Genomic DNA, 18,509 nt, shown 5'->3' on the forward strand with positions numbered 1-18,509 from the left:
AGGACAACAAAAGAAAATAAATTAATTAAAGAGTGCGGGGGAGACAGCATAAAGGTTATGCAGACAGACTCTCATGCCTGGGGATCCTAAATCCCCCGCACAACTATAAAACGGAGCTGAGCAGTGCTCTGGTTTCTCTCTGTGTGTCTCTCTCTCTGCATCTCTCTCAAAAATAAAATAAATAAAATTAAAAAAAAGAAGAAGAAAGAAAAGAAACCACATCTCAGAAGCTGCCTTCAGTGTGGTTTGAACTCTTACATATTCATGACTTCTGGAAGGCCTGTAATTCCACACCTAACTTTTTTTTTTCCCTAAAGCCCTTTACCTGTGCTCAGTAGACAGAAGCCATGGGTAGCTGTTGAACATTTGACATGTGGACCATATAAATAAAAGTATTACTATATATATATATATATATATATATATATATATATGTTTTATTTTGTTTTATTTTACTCAGGGAGAAAGAGAGATACCAAAGCACTACTCAATTCTGACTTATGGTGTGTGTGTGTGTGTGTGTGTGTGTGTGTGTGTGGTGGTGATGGTGGGGCTGAACCTCATACATGAAAGTCTTCCTTCATAGTCATTATGCTATCTTGCCAGTCCCCTCAAAAAAAAAAAATTAAATCCATACCAAAGTAAAAGACTCTGGGTCGGGGGGAGAGCACAGGTCCTGGAAAAAGATAACAGAGGACCTAGTGGGGGTTATATTGTTATGTGGAAAACTGAGAGATGTCATGCATGTAAAACTTGTATTTAGTGGCAACTGTAAAACATTAATCCCCCAATAATGGAATAGAATGTTTTAAAAAATCCAATTTCAAAGATAGAAATACATAAAGAAGGATATGGAGATAGCGTAGTGGTTATGCAAACAGACTCCTGCCTGAGACTCCAAGGTCCCAGTTTGTGTGTGTGTGTGTGTGTGTGATCTTTTTATTTATTATTGGCTAGAGACAGAGAGAAATTGTTTGTTTGTTTGTTTTTTAACCAGAGCACTGTTCAACTCTGGTTTATGGGGGTGCGGGGAATTGAACCTGGGACTTTGGAGTCTCAGACAAAAGAGTCTGTTTGCATAACCATTATGCTGTCTACCCTCCACCTTGATCCCAGGTTTATTGCCCCCCATCATCACCATGCTCAATTAGAGTTGAGCAGTGCTCTGGTAAAAATAAATAAATAAATAAATAAATAAAATGGAAAGAGAGAGCGGAAGGAACAAAAACAGATAAAATGTAAACTTATCAGGAGTCGGGAGGTGGCGCAGCGGGTTAAGCGCACGTGGCGCAAAGTGCAAGGACCGGCATAAGGATCCGGGTTCGAGTCCCCGGCTCCCCATCTGCAGGGAGTCGCTTTATAGGTGGTGAAGCAGGTCTGCAGGTGTCTATCTTTCTCTCCCCCTTTCTGTCTTTCCCTCCTCTCTCCATTTCTCTCTGTCCTATCCAACAACAATGACATCAATAACCACAACAATGTTAAACAACAAGGGCAACAAAAAGGAAAATAAATATTTAAAAAATGTAAACTTATCAATCTTTTGATAAAGGGATACATTGGGCAGGGTAGATGCAAACAGACTCCCTTGCCTGAGGTTCTGTCTAGTCCCAGGTTCAATCCCCACGCCATCATAAACCAGAGATGAGCAGTGCTCTGGTAAAAAAGAAAGAAAAAAAGAAAGAAGGAAAAGAGAAAGGTCTAGAGATGTGGTTTATGAAGTAGCTGCAATCAGACCTTTATTCTCCTCAATACAACTATTAAACACAACAAGACCTAATTGGATACATAATCTAAAGCTGAAAAAAATCCATAGCCTCAGGTGGGTGCTGCTCGAGGTTGGGAAAACGAGAGTGGGTTGGAAGGCACGGCACGGTCTGCCAAAACCAGAGCTCAGCACCAACCCATATCACCTTGGGCAGTAAAACAACTAGCAGACTACCCCAAAGAAAATAAACTGGAGCTTTAAACCTTTCAATCTTTGACTCAGGGTTCTGTTCACTTTTGTTTTTTCTCGGTCTGAGTTTAAAACAAAGACAACTCAGCCCACAGGGTAGCCCCAAACACCCCTCCCCCAACTCAAGGCTGCAGATTCAAATAAGTGGAAAGCAAAGACCACAACAGCACCACCTGCTGGCCAATGCAACCAACACTATACATGCGAAAGCAAAGAGGCAGAAAGTTAAATAGATGTCACATCAAACAGAGAAAAGTAAATCAGATGAAATCCAAGAAATTCCAGATACAGAGAGTCTATCAGAGACAGATTATAGAAATATTTTTTTTAAAGATTTTATTTATTTATTAATGAGAAACATAGGAGGAGAGAGAAAGAGCCAGACATCACTCTGGTACATGTGCTACCAGGGATTGAACTCAGGACCTCATGCTTGAGAGTCTGATGCTTCATCCACTGCGCCACCTCCCAGACCACCAGACTATAGAAATCTTATGAGAACTTTACAAGAATATAAGCAAGAGTTGAAAGAGCATAAGCTACAAAGTGTGAAAGAAGTCAAAGCAGAGTTCACTAAGCAGTTAAACAGCATGGAGGAAAAAATTCAAACAGAACTGCAAGGACTGAAAGACATCTTTAGTGCAGTTCAATCTAAGGTAGAAAGCTTACATAATAGACTCACACATGCAGAAGGAAGAATTTCCAACTTAGAAGATACAATTAGCCCACTCTTTCAATTCAAAGATGAGGGAGAGGAAAGGTTTAGAAAGAATGAAGCTACTCTCAGTCAAATTGCAGACTCCATAAAAAGTCTGAATATACAAGTTATAGGGATACCCGAGGAAGTAGCCGGGTCAAAAGTCCAGAGGTAATTTTCAGAGAAATTTTAGACGAAAATTTCCATCACTTAGGCAATCCTCAGGATATCCCTATTTTGGAGGCAGATCGATCACAAATCCAGGTTCACAAATCCAAAACAACAAACAAGAAGGCACATTATTGTAAAATTATTAAAACTCAGCGACAAGGAGAAAATTTTGCAGGCTGGTAGGGAAAGGAAAGATGTCACATATAAAGGGAGAAATATCAGACTTTCTTCAGACTTTTCCTTACAAACCCTAGAGGCAAGGAGAGAGTGGAATGATATATTCAAGGCACTAAAGGAGAGAGAATTTCAGCCATGAATTTTGTATCCTGCAAAATTATCCTTCAAGTATAAGGGAGAAACATAGGCATTCCCAAATACTAAAAAACTAAAGGAATTTGTCACAATCAGCCCCACCTTACAAGAAATACTGAATGGAGTCTTACAGGAAAGGAGGTAACAAAGGAACACACATTCTCAGTGAGGTGAACAACAGTAGATTATAGACAAAAACATAATAAAATAGGGAAGAACAACAAGCAAATAGGGGAGGGAATAAAAAGACAAAGAAGCCTTATCAAATGTTTGTTAATCAAGATCAACTTATAAGACTTTTCTAGATACACAATGCTAGTTATTATACACAGGGTAACCACAAAACAAAACAGGGAACAGGGATTTGCAGAGAACACAAGAAAAATTAGTGAGGAATTCACTACAGAAACTATTTCCATACAATAGGTTAGACAGAAACAAATGGTCAAAGACTCAACAATTTAAAATAAACTTGAAACAAGAATTAGAATGGACATAAGAGTAAACCACATATATCAATAATCACTTTAAATGTGAATGGCCTAAATTCACCTGTCAAAAGATTCAGAGTAGCTAAAATGATTCAAGAACAGGATCCATCCATTCTATGTCTTCAGGAAACACACAGCCAAAGAAAAGACAAACGGAAACTGAATAGAAGAGGTTGGAGCAAGATGTTCCAAACTGAAAACTCACAATAAAGGGCAAGGACTGGGGGTCAGGCTGTAGCGCAGCGGGCTAAGCGCACGTGGTGTAAGGATCCCAGTTCGAGCCCCCGGCTCCCCACCTGCAGGGGAGTCACTTCACAGGTGGTGAAGCAGGTCTGCAGGTGTCTGTCTTTCTCTCGCCTCTCTGTCTTACCCTCCTCTCTCCATTTTATCTCTGTCCTAGCCAACAATGAACATCAACAATAATAACCACAACAAGGCTACAACAACAAGGGCAACAAAAGGGGAAAAAATGGCTTCCAGGAGCGGTGGATTCATGGTGCAGGCACCCAGCCCAGCAATAACCCTGGAGGAAAAAAAAAAAAAAGGCAATGACAGCTATCCTATTTTCTTTCCTTCTTTCTTTCCTTCTTTCTTTCCTTCTTTCTTTCTTTCTTTCTCTCAAGATTTTATTTATTTACTAATGAGGAAAATATGAGAAAGAAAGAACCAGACATCGCTCTGGTGCATGTGCTGCCGGGGATCGAACTCAGGACCTCATGCTTGAGTGTCCAAAGCTTTATCACTGCACCACCTCCCAGACCACGGCTATTCTATTTTCTGATAAAATAGACTTTCAGGCAAAGAAAGTAATCAAAGATAGAGAAGGGCATTACATAATGGTTAAAGATTCAACCCAACAAGAAGATATAACCATTATTAATATATATGCTCTCAAACAGTAATCAAAAGCCTACCCAAGAACAAAAGCCTGGGTCTTGATGGCTATACTAATGAATTTTACAAAGCATTCAGAGAAGAACTAACAACCATCCTCCTCAAACTCTTCCAGAAAATAGAAGAGGGAACACACCCAAATACATTCTACGGGGTTAACATCACCCTGATCCCCAAAGCAGGAAAGGACCCTATCAAAAAATAAAACTATGGACCTCTATCCTTGATTAATATCAATACGAAGATCCTCAACAAAATCTTGGCTAATCGAATACAACAATATATTACGAGAATAATCCACCAAGATCAAGTGGGATTCATCCCTGGGAAACAGGGATGGTTTAATATCCGTAAATCAATAAATGTAATCCACTATATCAACAAAAGGAAAGATAAAAATCACATTATTTTATCAGTTGATTCAGAAAAGCATTTGACAAGGTACAACACCCTTTTATGATAAAGGCCCTCGAGAAAGTGGAAGTGGAAGGAAAAATTCCTTAACATAATAAAGGCTATATATGATAAACCCATAGTTAACGTCTAGGTCAATGGGGGGAAATTGAAAGCTTTTTCCCTAAAATCAGAAACTAGACAAGGGTGCCCACTCTCACCATTTTTATTTAACATAGTCCTAGACATCCTTGCCATAGCAATCAAACAAGAAAGAGATAGCAAAGAAATACAAATTGGAAAGGATGAAGTGAAACTCTCATTTTTCACAGAAGATATGTTGATATACCTAGAAGACCCCAGAAAGTCTGCCAAGAAACTACTGGAAATCATCAATAAATTCAGTAAAGTAGCAGGCTACAAAATCAATACCCATAAATCCGTGGCATTTCTTTATGCAAAAGATAGGTCAGAAGAAATGAAACTGAAGGAAGCAATACTATTCACAATTGAACCCAAGAAGATCAAATATCTAGGAATAAATCTAACAAAGGATGTAAAGGATTTTTTAAAAGAATTTATTTATTTATTCATGAGAAAGATAGGAGGAGAGAAAGAACCAGACATCACTCTGGTGCATGTGCTACTGGGGATTGAACTCAGGACCTCATGGTTGAGAGTCCAGTGCTTTATCCACTGCGCTACCTCCCAGGCCACGTAAAGGATCTTTTTTAAGGAAAACTAAAGACACTGTTAAAATAAATAAAGGATGACACATAGAAATGGAAGAACATCCCCTATTCATGGGTTGAGAGAATAAGTATCACTAAAATGGAAATTTTGCTCAAAGCATTCTGTAGATTCAATGCAATCCCTATTAAAATCCCAATGAAATTGAACAGATTATTCAAAAATTTGTGTGGAACTCTAAAAAACCAAGAATAGCAAAAACACTCCTAAAGGAAACATAAGAAAAATGGAGACATCACAATACCCGACTTTAGGTTATACTACAAAGCAGTAGTAGTCAAAACAGTGTGGTACTGGAACAAAATGGTCATATGGACCAATGGAAAAGGATAGAGAGCCCAGAACTCAATCCATACAGATACAAATACCTTATATACGACTAAGGGGCCAAATCTGCCCATTGGGGAAAAGAAAGTCTCTTTAACAAATGGTGTTGGCAGAATTGGACAACCACATGTAGAAACATGAAACTAGACCACCAATTAATACCATTCACCAAAATTAACTCAAAATGGATCAAAGATCTGGATAACAAACCTGCAAATATAAAATACATAGAAGAATATATCAGTGAAACATTTCATGACATTAACACTAAAGACATATTTGGAGACTTCACCCCATAGGCAAAGGAAACAAAAGCAAGATTGAACAAGTGGGACTCTATCAAATTAAAAAGCTTCCATACATCAAAAGAAAACTCCATAAAGATAAACAGGAAACCCAGCAAATGTGAATACATATTCACACATCATACTTCAGACAGACACTTGATACCAAACATCTATATAGAAGTCATTCAGCTCAACAAAAAGAAAAAGAACAACCCAATAAAAAAAGTGGGCAGAGGTGGTGCCACGCGAGGCGGGCCCCGGTTATTGTCTGGGCCCCGGTTATTGTCTGGGCCCGGGTTATTGTCTGGGCTCCGGTGGTGGCAGCAGCGGTTCTTGGAGCAGCCGAGACTGTAGCTGGAGGCAAAGCTGGAAAAGACAGTGGGAAGGCCAAGGCCAAGGCAGTGTCTCTCTCACAGAGAGCCGGTCTGCAGTTTACTGTGAGCTGTATCCATAGACACCTAAAGATTCACACCACGAGCCGGTACCACTGCTGCAGTGTACAGCGCCACAATCCTGGAGTACCTCACTGCTGAGGTGCCTTGAGCTGGCAGGCAATGCTTCCAAGGATCTCAAAGTAAAGTGGTTCACTCCCCGTCACCTGCAGCTTGCAATCCGTGGAGATGAGAAGTTGGATTGTCTCATCAAACCTACCACAGCGGGTGGTGGTGTGATTCCGCACATCCACCAGTCTCTGATTGGCAAGAAAGGACAGCAGAAAACAGCTTAGAGTTGTTTTAACCAAGCTTCTTCCTCCTTATTATTGTACTGTTACTGGAACAGAATGATGGGGACATGTGGAGTTAAAAAAAAAATTGCGGGAGTCGGGCTGTAGCGCAGCGGGTTAAGCGCAGGTGGCACAAAGCACAAGGATTGGCATAAGGATCCCGATTCGAACCCGGCTCCCCACCTGCAGGGGAGTCGCTTCACAGGCGGTGAAGCAGATCTGCAGGTGTCTATCTTTCTCTCCTCCTCTCTGTCTTCCCCTCCTCTCTCCATTTCTCTCTATCTTATCCAACAACGACAACAACAATAAAAACTACAACAATAAAACAACAAGGGCAACAAAAGAGAATAAATAAATAAAATAAATATTTAAAAATAAAATAAAATAAATATTGAAAAGTCGTTTTCAGCCGATCTTGGATGGTCCTTGAAAAAATCATGTTGAGTGAAATAAGTCAGAAACAGAAGGATGAATATGGGATGATCTCACTCTCAGGCAGAAGTTGAAAAACAAGATCAGAAAAGAAAATAGAAGTAGAACCTGAACTGGAATTGGCATATCGCACCAAAGTAAAAGACACTGGGGTGGGTGGGTGGCTGGGGAGAATACAGGTTCAAGAAGGATTCAGAGGACCTAGTGGGGGTTGTATTGTTATATGGGAACCTGGGTAATGTTATGCATGTACAAACTATTGTACTTACTGTTGAATGTAAAACATTAATTCCCCAATAAAAAAAATAGTACTAAAAAAATTGAAAAGCTTAGACAATTACTGTAGACATGATAAAAAAGAATCGTATGTTCTTAGACTGGAAGTTTGATAAAAGTACCTTTTTGTGTGGCAACAGTTGTGTGTTGATTGGCTAGCTTTCTTCCATGTGTTTTATACAAAAAAGGAATTGATAAACCTTTTTTTTTAAAAAAAAAGTGGGCAGAGGACATGCATAGACAGTTCTCCAAAGAAGAGATAGGCATGGCCCACAGACTTATGCAGAAATGCTCTAATTCACTCATCACCAGAGAAATACAAATTAAAACCACACTGAGATATCACCTCATGCCTGTAAGAATGGCCTTCATCAACAAAACAGGAGAAGATAAATGTTGGAAAGCATGTGGAGAGAAGAGAACTCTAATATACTGGTGGTGGGGATGCAAAATGGTTCAGCCATTATGAAGAACAGTATGGAGAATCCTTAAGCAAATACAGATGGAAATACCTTACGACCCAGCAATCCCACTCCTAGGCATTTATCCAAAGAGATAATATCACTAATTTGAAGGGATATATGCACCCTCATGTTCATAGCTGCATTATCTACAGTAGCAAAAAATTGGAAGCCACCAAAAATGTCCCTCCACAGATGATTGGTTAAAAAAGTTATGGGACGGGAGTCGGGCTGTAGCGCAGCGGGTTAAGTGCAGGTGGCGCAAAGCACAAGGACCGGCATAAGGATCCCGGTTCGAACCCCGGCTCCCCACCTGCAGGGGAGTCGCTTCACAGGCGGTGAAGCAGGTCTGCAGGTGTCTATCTTTCTCTCCCCTTCTCTGTCTTCCCCTCCTCTCTCCATTTCTCTCTGTCCTATCCAACAACAACAACAATAATAACCACAACAATAAAAAAAAAATAAAATAAAAAAAACTAAAAAAAGTTATGGGACATATACTCAGTGGAATATTACTCAGCAATAAAAAAGAATGATTTTACATCCTTTGGGATAAAATGGATTAAACTTGAGAACATTATGCTTAGTGAAATAAGCAAGGAGGTAAAGGAAAACTATAGGATGGTCTTACTCATATGTGGAATTTAGAGAAGTGAACACACAGACATAAACAACCAGACACAACACAACCCATATTTAAAATGGGAAAACTATAGTGGTTACTAGGGGGCGAGGGGAGGGCACAGACTTTCAGAGACGGGGAAGATGTGAAACTCTAGTCTTGTCACTATTTAGTCCTATCCATAGCAATATGACATGTGGGAGGGGTGGATAGATTTAATATCTCAGGTTCCCCAACTGCTTAGACTATAGCCCTAGACTATAGCCCTAGCCTTAGACTAAGCACAAATACTAGCTCTTGCTAATATTTATCTTAGATTTGCAAAATGATCATACTCTGATAAGGGGATTGATTGTTTATGAATCTCTAAAAATGTATCAGAAAATAAAGCTCTGCAAACATCTAAATCAACTACAGCTTTAGGCCAGACAGGTCAAGAGCTTTTAACCTGGTAAGTATTTAAGATACAAGGAGGTTTGGATACCACTAGAAGTGTTCAGATCAGAGTGAAGTCAAGTATAATAACACAGATACTTAGCCCCCCAAGTAACCTGGCTATAATAATTAGTTATTGATATTTTAACTTTTTCTAAGACTGTAAGAAACCCCTTGCATCCTCTTTAAGACCTGCATTTCTCCTAGTCCTGGTCCCTCTAGGATATGCCCATACTTCTTGAAATTCCTTTTCTATGGTTCCTGACTGCCATACCAACCCTGTCAACTTTAACCAAATTGCTACTGGTGCTGCCAGCCCGCATTCTGCTACTATTCAAATCCTACTGTGGACTGTAACCTGAGATACCAGCCTGAGAAGTCAACCTCTTCAAATCTGGAGCTCCACTGTGACACCATTCTCTCAGACAACATTTTCATCCAACCTCAGGTTATTACCAAACTCAAGCAAAACTGTTACAGTTGAATGCTCCCAGGAACATGCCTAAAATGGTTCCCCTAGCTTTCTTCTACCCTAAAATCCCTAATCTCATCTGCTCTGATCCTACTTTCTGGTTCCTATTTATTAACCATCTTGTCTCAACTTAGGTCATGTCACCTTCCAGATACCAGGCTGCAGATTCTACCATGACTCCACCCCAACTTCTCTGGGCAGATGATCTCACCAATGTGTCATGGACCCTCGCATCTCCAGAGCTCTGGTCCACTTGGGAAAGATAGAAACAGGCTGGGGGTATGGATTGACCTGCCAATGCCCATGCTCAGTAGAGAAGCAGCTCCAGAAGCCAGAACTCCTACCTTCTGCACCCCATAAGCAACCTTGATCCATACTCCCAGCAGGGGAGAAGAGATAGGATGGAGATAAGGGGACTCTGCACTCCAGCTCCATCAGCACCCAGAGAGAGAGAAGGAAAAGGAGAGGGACATATGGAGGTGGCTTTGATGTTATGAGTGATTTAGAGGGAAAGAGAGGATTGAATCAGGAAAAGAAGGGGCAACTTTGTTTAAATGTGGACGGATAATTGTAGAGAAGATGGTCGGCCCATGTCTACAACTTCAGGGGAATTGTGGTAGGTTGCAGTGGGGAGAGTGAAGATTCAGAACTCTGGTGTTGGGAATGGTATGGATTCAAACCCCTGTCGACATGTAACTCTGTAATTTAAAAATATTTTAAAAATTAAAAGAGGAAAAAAGAAAAGAAAAAGGTATACAGCTTAAGATACAATTGTGGATATATTGGATTAAGCTAGTATTTCTCCTCATATAGGGTGAGTTTACACCTTGTATCACACCCCAATCAGTTTAGCTATTAGAGAGGAGACATTTGAACAATTTATTGAGACTATTCTGTTACAACTTGGATGTGTGTGTGTGTGTGTGTGTGTGTGTGTGTGTGTGTGTGTGTGTGTTACTGGTATCTACTAACAAAACAGGCCAAAACTGGGCCAAGAGGGAGCTCAGCAGGTAAAGCACATGTGTGAGGCCCTGAGTTCAATCCCTAGCATCACATGGGAGCACCATGGACAGAGTGAAGGGAACTCCATGGGTAGTGGAATTCTCTATCTCCCCCTCTCAAAAACAGAGGAGGAACTAGCCTGGGGAGGCACTTTGTTACATTATGAATACACAAAGCCTTGGGTTCTTTCCCTGGTGCTGTAATAAAGTAGCCCTCATATAGAGATGGGGGGGCAAGTAATCACAGCAGCCACTGTGGAAGATAGTCAGGAGATTCTACTAAAAAGTAAAGACGAACTACCTCATGCCGGAGGCTCCAAATTACAGCTTCAGTCTCCTGCACCACCATAAGCCAGCATTGCTCTGGTAAACTAAAACAAAGAATGTAACTAACTACTCCACTTCTGGGTACATATACAAATGACAAAACAAAACAAAAAAGGCAATCATTTGAGAAGATATGTGCACCCCTGTACTATTTGCAGTTTTATTTTCCTTAAAGATTTATTTCTGGGGGCCAGGCAGTGGCACATACGCTTAAGCACACATACGACAAAGCACAGGGACCAGTGCAAAGATCCCCATTTGGGTCCCTGGCACCCCACCTGTAGGGGGGGACCCTTCACAAGTGGTGAAGCAGGTCTGCAAGTGTTTATTTTTCTTTTTCCATCTCTATCCACCACCAATAAAATGGAAAAAGAGGCTACCAGGAGCAGTGGATTCATAGAGCTGACAATGAGCTCCAGTGATAACCTTAGAGGGCATAAAAAAGAAAACAGATTTATTTTAATGATACACAGAAAGAGACCAGAGTACTGCTCAACCATGGCTTATAGTGGTACCAAAAATTGAACCTGGCACCTGGTAGCTTCAGGCATGAAAGTTTTTTGCATAACCATTCCACTGTCTCTCCAGTCGTCCAATGTAGCCTTATTAATAATAGCCAAGGTAAGTAGAATAAACAAAATAATTATGGATATCAAATGAAAAGACAAAGAAGACATATTATGCATGAATAATGGAAGACCACTTGATTATTTTTAACACTTATTTATTTATTTTAAAATATTTATTTATTATTTATTCCCTTTTGCTGCCCTTGTTGTTTCATTGTTGTAGTTATAATTGATGTCGTTGTTGTTGGACAGGACAGAGAGAAATGGAGAGAGGAGGGGAAGACAGAGAGGGGGAGAGAAAGATAGACACCTGCAGACCTGCTTCACCGCCCTTGAAGTGACTCCCCTACAGGTGGGGAGCCGGGGCTCGAACTGGGATCCTTCTGCTGGTCCTTGCAGCTTTGCGCCACCTGCGCTTAACTCACTGCAATACCACCCGATTCCCCTTTAAAATGTTTTTTTATTATCTTTATTTATTGGATAGAAAGTCAGAAATTGAGAGGCAAGGGGATGATAGAGAGGGAGAGAGACAGAGGGACACCTGCAGCTCTGCCTCACCACTCATGGAGCTTTCCCCCTGCAGGTGGGGACCCAGGGCTCAAACCTGGATCCTTACGCACTGTAGCATGTGCTCAAGCAGGTGTGCCACCACCCGGCCCCCACTTGATTATTATTATTTTTTTTCCTCCTCCAGGGTTATTGCTGGGCTCGGTGCCTGCACCATGAATCCACCGCTCCTGGAGGCCATTTTTTCCCCTTTTGTTGCCTTGTTGTAGCTTCATTGTGGTTATTATTATTGCCCTTGTTGACGCAATTCGTTGTTGGATAGGACAGAGAGAAATGGAGAGAGGAGGGGAAGACAGAGAGGGGGAGAGAAAGACAGACACCTGCAGACCTGCTTCACCGCCTGTGAAGCGACTCCCCTGCAGGTGGGGAGCCGGGGGCTCGAACCGGGATCCTTACGCCGGTCCCTGCGCTTTGCGCCACATGCGCTTAACCCACTGCGCCACCGCCCGACCCCCGATTATTATTTTTTTTAATTTAAAATTTTGTATTTTTAACAACATGGAGACCATTTGAGGGTATTATGCTAAGTGAAATAAATCAGGACGATAAGGCCAAATGCTGTTTTATTTCACTCACAAATGAAACAAAGCAGCCTGGGACGTACGTCAGCAACAAAGCAAATGTTTCCCATATCTGAGGCCTTGCTTGCTCACTTGTGTGCTCTCTGCCTCTCTCTCCCCCTCTTTCTCTAAGATATATTGAACAAAATAATGGATAACTCAAAACAGGTACTATCCACAGATACTATCCACTGCATGATGAAGATAGTAGTGAATGAGACATAGCATATATAAAAAGTATAGACTGGGAGTCGGGCTGTAGCGCAGTGGGTTAAGCGCAGGTGGCACAAAGCGCAAGGACCGGCATAAGGATCCCGGTTCGAACCCCGGCTCCCCACCTGCAGGGGAGTCGCTTCACAGGCGGTGAAGCAGGTCTGCAGGTGTCTTTCTCTCCCCTCTCTGTCTTCCCCTCCTCTCTCCATTTCTCTCTGTCCTATCCAACAACGACAACAACAACAATAATAACTACAACAATAAAAAAAAACAAGGGCAACAAAAGGGAATAAATAAATAAAATAAATTAATTAAAAAAATATATATATATGTTAAAAAAAAAAGTATAGACTATCGGGGGCTGGGTGGTGGTGCAGCAGGTTAAGTGCACATAGCAGAGAGCGCATGGACTGGCATCAGGATCCCGGTTCGAGCCCCCAGCTCCCCACCTGCAGGGGGGTCAAAAAATTGTTTTAAAAAAAGAAAAAAAAGTATAGACTATCATAGTCATGTGTTCCAGAGATATACATTTGTTATCACAATGAATTCCTATTTTAAAAATATTTTATTTGTTGATTTATTTGCTTATTCATTTTGGATAGAGACAAAGAGAAATTGAGAGGGAAGGTGAGGATATAGAGGGAGAGAGAACTGCAGTGCTGCTTCACTGCTCACGAGGCATCCCCCTTCTGGTGGGGACAAGAGGCTTGAAATCAGGTCCTTGAGCACTGTAATAGATGCCCTCAACCAGGTGCACTACCACTCAGCTCCTAAAGTCATATGTATTTTTTATATTTATTTATTTTCCCTTTTGTTGCCCTTGGTTTTTTATTGTTGTTGTTGTAGTTATTACTGTTGTTGTTGATGTCACTGCTGTTAGGATGGAGAGAAATAGAGAGAGGAGGGGAAGATAGAGAGATGCTAGAGAAAGATAGATACCTGCACACCAGCTTCACAGCCTGTGAAGCGACTCCCCTGCAGGTGGGGAGCCCAGGGCTCAAACCAGGATCTTTAAGCTGGTCCTTGCGCTTTGCACCATGTGCGCTTAACCCGCTGCACTGCCATCTGACTTCTGCTAAAGTCATATATATTTTTTATTTTTTTAATATTTATTTATTTTCCCTTTTGTTGCCCTTGTTATTTTTCATTATTTTTGTAGATATTGTTGTTGCTATTGATGTCGTTGTTGTTAGCACAGAGAGAAATGGAGAGAGGAGGGGAAGACAGAGAGGGGGAGAGAAAGATAGACACCTGCAGACCTGCTTCACCGCCTGTGAAGCGACTCCCCTGCAGGTGGGGAGCCGGGGACTCAACCGGGATCCTTAAGCCGGCCCGCGTGCTTTGCGCTACTTGCCCTTAACCTGCTGCACTACCGCCCGACTCCCTAAAGTCATATATATATATATATATTTAAGAAAGGAAAAATTAACAAAACCGTAGGGTAGGAGGGGTACAACTCCACACAATTCCCACCACCCAAGCTCCATATCCCACTCCCTCCCTTGATAGTTTTCCCATTCTCTATCCCTCTGGGAGCATGGACCCAGGGTCCTTGTGGGTTGCAGAAGGTGGAAGGTCTGGCTTCTGTAATTGCTTCCCCGCTGAACATGGGCGTTGACTGGTCGGTCCATACTCCCAGTCTGCCTCTCTCTTTCCCTATTAGGGTGGGTCTCTGGGGAAGCAGAGCTCCAGGACACATTGGTGGGGTCTTCAGTCCAGGGAAGCCTGGCCGGCATCCTGATGACATCTGGAACCTGGTGACTGAAAAGAGAGTTAACATACGAAGCCAAACAAATTGTTGAGCAATCATGGACCCAAAGCTTGGAATAGTGGAGAGGAAGTGTTGGGGGGGTACTCTCTGCAAACTCTAGTGTACTTCTGCTTTCAGATATATATTTTGCAGTAGTTTATGGATACGTGTGAACATATGCTCTCTCTCACAGAATGGGTGAGACCTTTCCTTTCATAGTATACTCTAATAAAGTCATATTTTTTAAGAGGTCCAGGCAACCCTGGAGATGGTGCAGTAGATAGGAGACAGCTGGGGCTAGGGAGACAGCATAATGGTTCTGCAAGAGACTTTCATGCCTGAGACTCACGTCCTAGGTTCAATCTCCAGCACCACCATAAACCAAAACTGAGCACTGCTCTAGTCTGTCTCCGTGTATGTTTCTCCCTGCATCTTTCTCATTAAAAATGAAAAAGTATATTAAAAAACAAGAGTTGAATTTTCTTTTTCTCTTTCTTTCTCTCTTTTTTTTTTATTTTTTAAATTTTTTATTTCAGAAAGGATTAAGGTGCCTACACTATTAGTCCACTGCTCCTGGAGGCCATTTTTTCCTTTTTGTTGTTGTTGGCTAGGACAGAATGAAATGGAGAGAGGAAGGGAAGATAGAGACGGGGAGAGATAGACAGACACCTGCAGACCTGCTTCACCGCTGGCAAAGCGACCCCCTGCAGGTGGAGAGCTGGGGGCTTGAACTGGGATCCTTATGCCAGCCCTTGCACTTTGTGCCATGTGTGCTTAACCCGCTGCACTACCACCCAGCTCCCAAGAGTTGAGTTTTCAAGTGCAAGGTCTTGAGTTTGATCCCCAACATCACATATACCAGAACGAGGCCCCTGATGTTCTCTCTCATAAATAAATAATTAAGTAACTAAATAAATCTTTTAAAAGTAATTAGAGAGCTGGGCAGTGATGCATCTGGTATTGCTATGATTACTATGTGCAAGGACTCTGGTTCAAGCCCCCAGTCCCCACTTGTGTGTGAGGGAAGCTTCAGGAGAGGTAAAATAATGCTAGTTATCTTTCTCTCCCCTCCTATCTCTCATTCTGTCTCAACTGTTTTCTGTCCTCATCCAAACAGTATAGAAAGGAATAAAGAAGGAGCGGGGCGGTAGCACAGCGGGTTAAGCGCACATGGCACAAAGCGCAGGGACCCGCATAAGGATCCCGGTTCGAGGCCCCGGCTCCCCACCTGCAGGGGAGTTGCTTCCTTCACAGGCTGTGAAGCAGGTCTGCAGGTGTCTGTCTTTCTCTCCCCCTCTCTGTCTTCCCCTCCTCTCTCCATTTCTCTCTGTCCTAGCCAACTATGACAACATCAATAACAACATCAATAACAACAACAACTACAACAATAAAACAAGGGCAACAAAAAGAATAAATTTAAAAAAAACGAAAGAAAAATTCAACAGTGGGGTTTTTGAGAACATCAATAACAACAATAATAACTACAACAATAAAACAACAAGGGCAACAAAAGGGAATAAATAAATATTAAAAAAAACTGTGTAAAAATAAAATAAAAACTGTGTAGTTTCATTTTAAAAAAAAAGGAATAAGGAGAAATAAAACTTTAAAGAGAATTTTGGGCCTATGGTGTATACACAACCCTCCAACAAGAATTATACCAATAGTTTTCCAATGTGGAGTCTCGGTTTTGAAAGAACTGAACATTGTAGTTAGACAAGAACTAAGAGGTTTTCATAAAATTATAGTAAATGAAAAAAGAAAGATAGATGAATGTCACCAGAGATAGTCTGTAAAGGAGAGACCTGTTTTGAGGAGAGAGAAGAGGGGGAGGGATAGAGAGAGAAAGAGAGAGGAGAGACACCATCCATGGATCTCCACCCAGTGGCATTAATGATGCTCCCATGTGGTACCAGGGCTTGAATCCAGGGCCTTATGTACAGTATGGCCCACACTCTATCAGTTGAAGTATTTCCCAGGCTCTTGCACCCTGTTGATATGCTGAGGAAAATGACTCAGTGAAAGAGAGAAGTGCACGATCATGGCCTTAAAGGGATTTATTTGCAGGTGGAGAGATTTCTCCACAGAGGTGAAGGCAATAGGATTTGAGCCTCAGTTTGAAGTCACCTTGGTGGGGAGAATCGCTCCTCCTTTAACTAAACTGGGTGAGAAGGAGGAGGCAGTGGTAATATAAACGCAGTCAGCTGTGTTGCTTTGAGGCACAAAACCAGGCCTCACTCACTGAGTGGGATTGATGTCCCTGTGAAACATGAGGTGACTAGGGCCAGGTGGACCCCAACCTTCGCGAGAGGGGGGGTCACTTCACAAGTGATGAAGCAGGTCTCCAGGTGTCTATCTTTCTCTCCCCTTCTCTGTCTTCCCCTTTCTCAATTTCTCTCTGTCCAAACCAACAACAACATCAATGTCAACAATAACAATAACAACAACAACAAGGGCAACACAAATGGGGGAAAAAATGGTCTCCAGGAGCGGTGGATTTGTAGTACAAGCACCAAGCCCCAGCGGTAACCCTGAAGGGAAAAAAAAAAAAAGAAGAAGAAGAAGAAGGAAGGAAAGAAGGAAGGACTTGTTCATCATTGTTATTATTGCCATCATTGTTGTTGGATAGGACAGAGAGAAATGGAGAGAGGAGGGGAAGACAGAGGGGGGAGAGAACAATAGACACAGGAGTCCGGCGGTAGCGCAATGGGTTAAGCGCTTGTGGTGCAAGCGCAAGGACCGGCAGAGGTTCGAGCCCCCTGCTCCCCACTTACAGGGGAGTCGCTTCACAGGCAGTGAAGCAGGACTGCAGGTGTCTGTCTTTCTCTCCCCTTCTGTCTTCCCCTCCTCTCTCCATTTCTCTCTGTCCTATCCAACAACAACAACAATAATAACTACAATAACAATGAAAAACAAGGGCAACAAAAGGGAAAATAAATGAATATTAAAAAAAAAAAGAAAGACAGACACCTGCAGACCTGCTTCACCGCCTGTGAAGCGACTCCCCTGCAGGTGGGGAGCTGGGGGCTCCAACGGGGATCCTTAGCCTGTCCTTGTGCTGTGTGCCACGTGCACTAACTCCCCGCCCCCATCCCAAAGTTTTTTAAAGCTTTAACATTTCCTGGTTTGCTCCAGGCCCAGTGAGATATTTATGAATCCAGTGACTATCACCATTTCAAGTATGATTTACATACTGGTAAGTCATCTACAAATTCAGAACAGGAAGTAAAGATGTTTCCACATACTTGTTTCTCTATATATAGATCCTCAAAATTTCCCCTAAATATGAAATGTTTTGTTAAGCTATATTAATATTAGTAAAATGGTTTGCATGTATCTTGACTGATTTTACATTACAGACTGGCAAAACAAACAACAACAACAAAAAGTTTTGTTTCCAAAACCAAACAGAACATTTAAAGTACTGATATGTTTGGGATTATTTGGAAGTGAGATTCTTCTACATATAGAAGGAGAGAATACAATAAAAATTCACATAAATTAAGAGAGTTTAAGAAACATTTAACAAGTTAATTCTGAATCTTCTATTACTTAAGATGCGATTAAGAATTATTTTTCAATCAGCAGAGCATATGTCTCAGTGGTATGATATCTTGGAAAGATTAGAAATTTTGGCTTTCATTTTTACTTAAATAATTTTAAATTCTGAAAAGATGTGGTGATCAAAGTTGAGAGTAGTCAAACTCTGATACATTTTTATTTTTATTTTTTTATTTACTATTGCCACCAGGGCTTAGTGCAGTCATTTTTCCTTTTTATTTCTTTTTTTTTCATTTTTCCTTTTTAGATCTATTTTTCTTTTTTTT

The 18,509-nt window shown here is 41.5% G+C and overlaps 2 pseudogenes; both read left to right on the forward strand.

Annotated features, from left to right (window-relative positions):
• Positions 1 to 3,253: 3,253 nt before the first annotated feature.
• On the forward strand, positions 3,254 to 7,570 carry LOC132533511 (histone H2A.V-like; annotated as a pseudogene).
• Positions 7,571 to 16,723: 9,153 nt separating this feature from the next.
• LOC103123518 (NADH dehydrogenase [ubiquinone] flavoprotein 2, mitochondrial-like) overlaps positions 16,724 to 18,509 on the forward strand; it is a 6,310-nt pseudogene continuing 4,524 nt past the window's right edge.

This window comes from Erinaceus europaeus, chromosome 16 (genome assembly GCF_950295315.1).
Source record: "Erinaceus europaeus chromosome 16, mEriEur2.1, whole genome shotgun sequence".
Lineage (NCBI taxonomy): Eukaryota > Metazoa > Chordata > Mammalia > Eulipotyphla > Erinaceidae > Erinaceus > Erinaceus europaeus.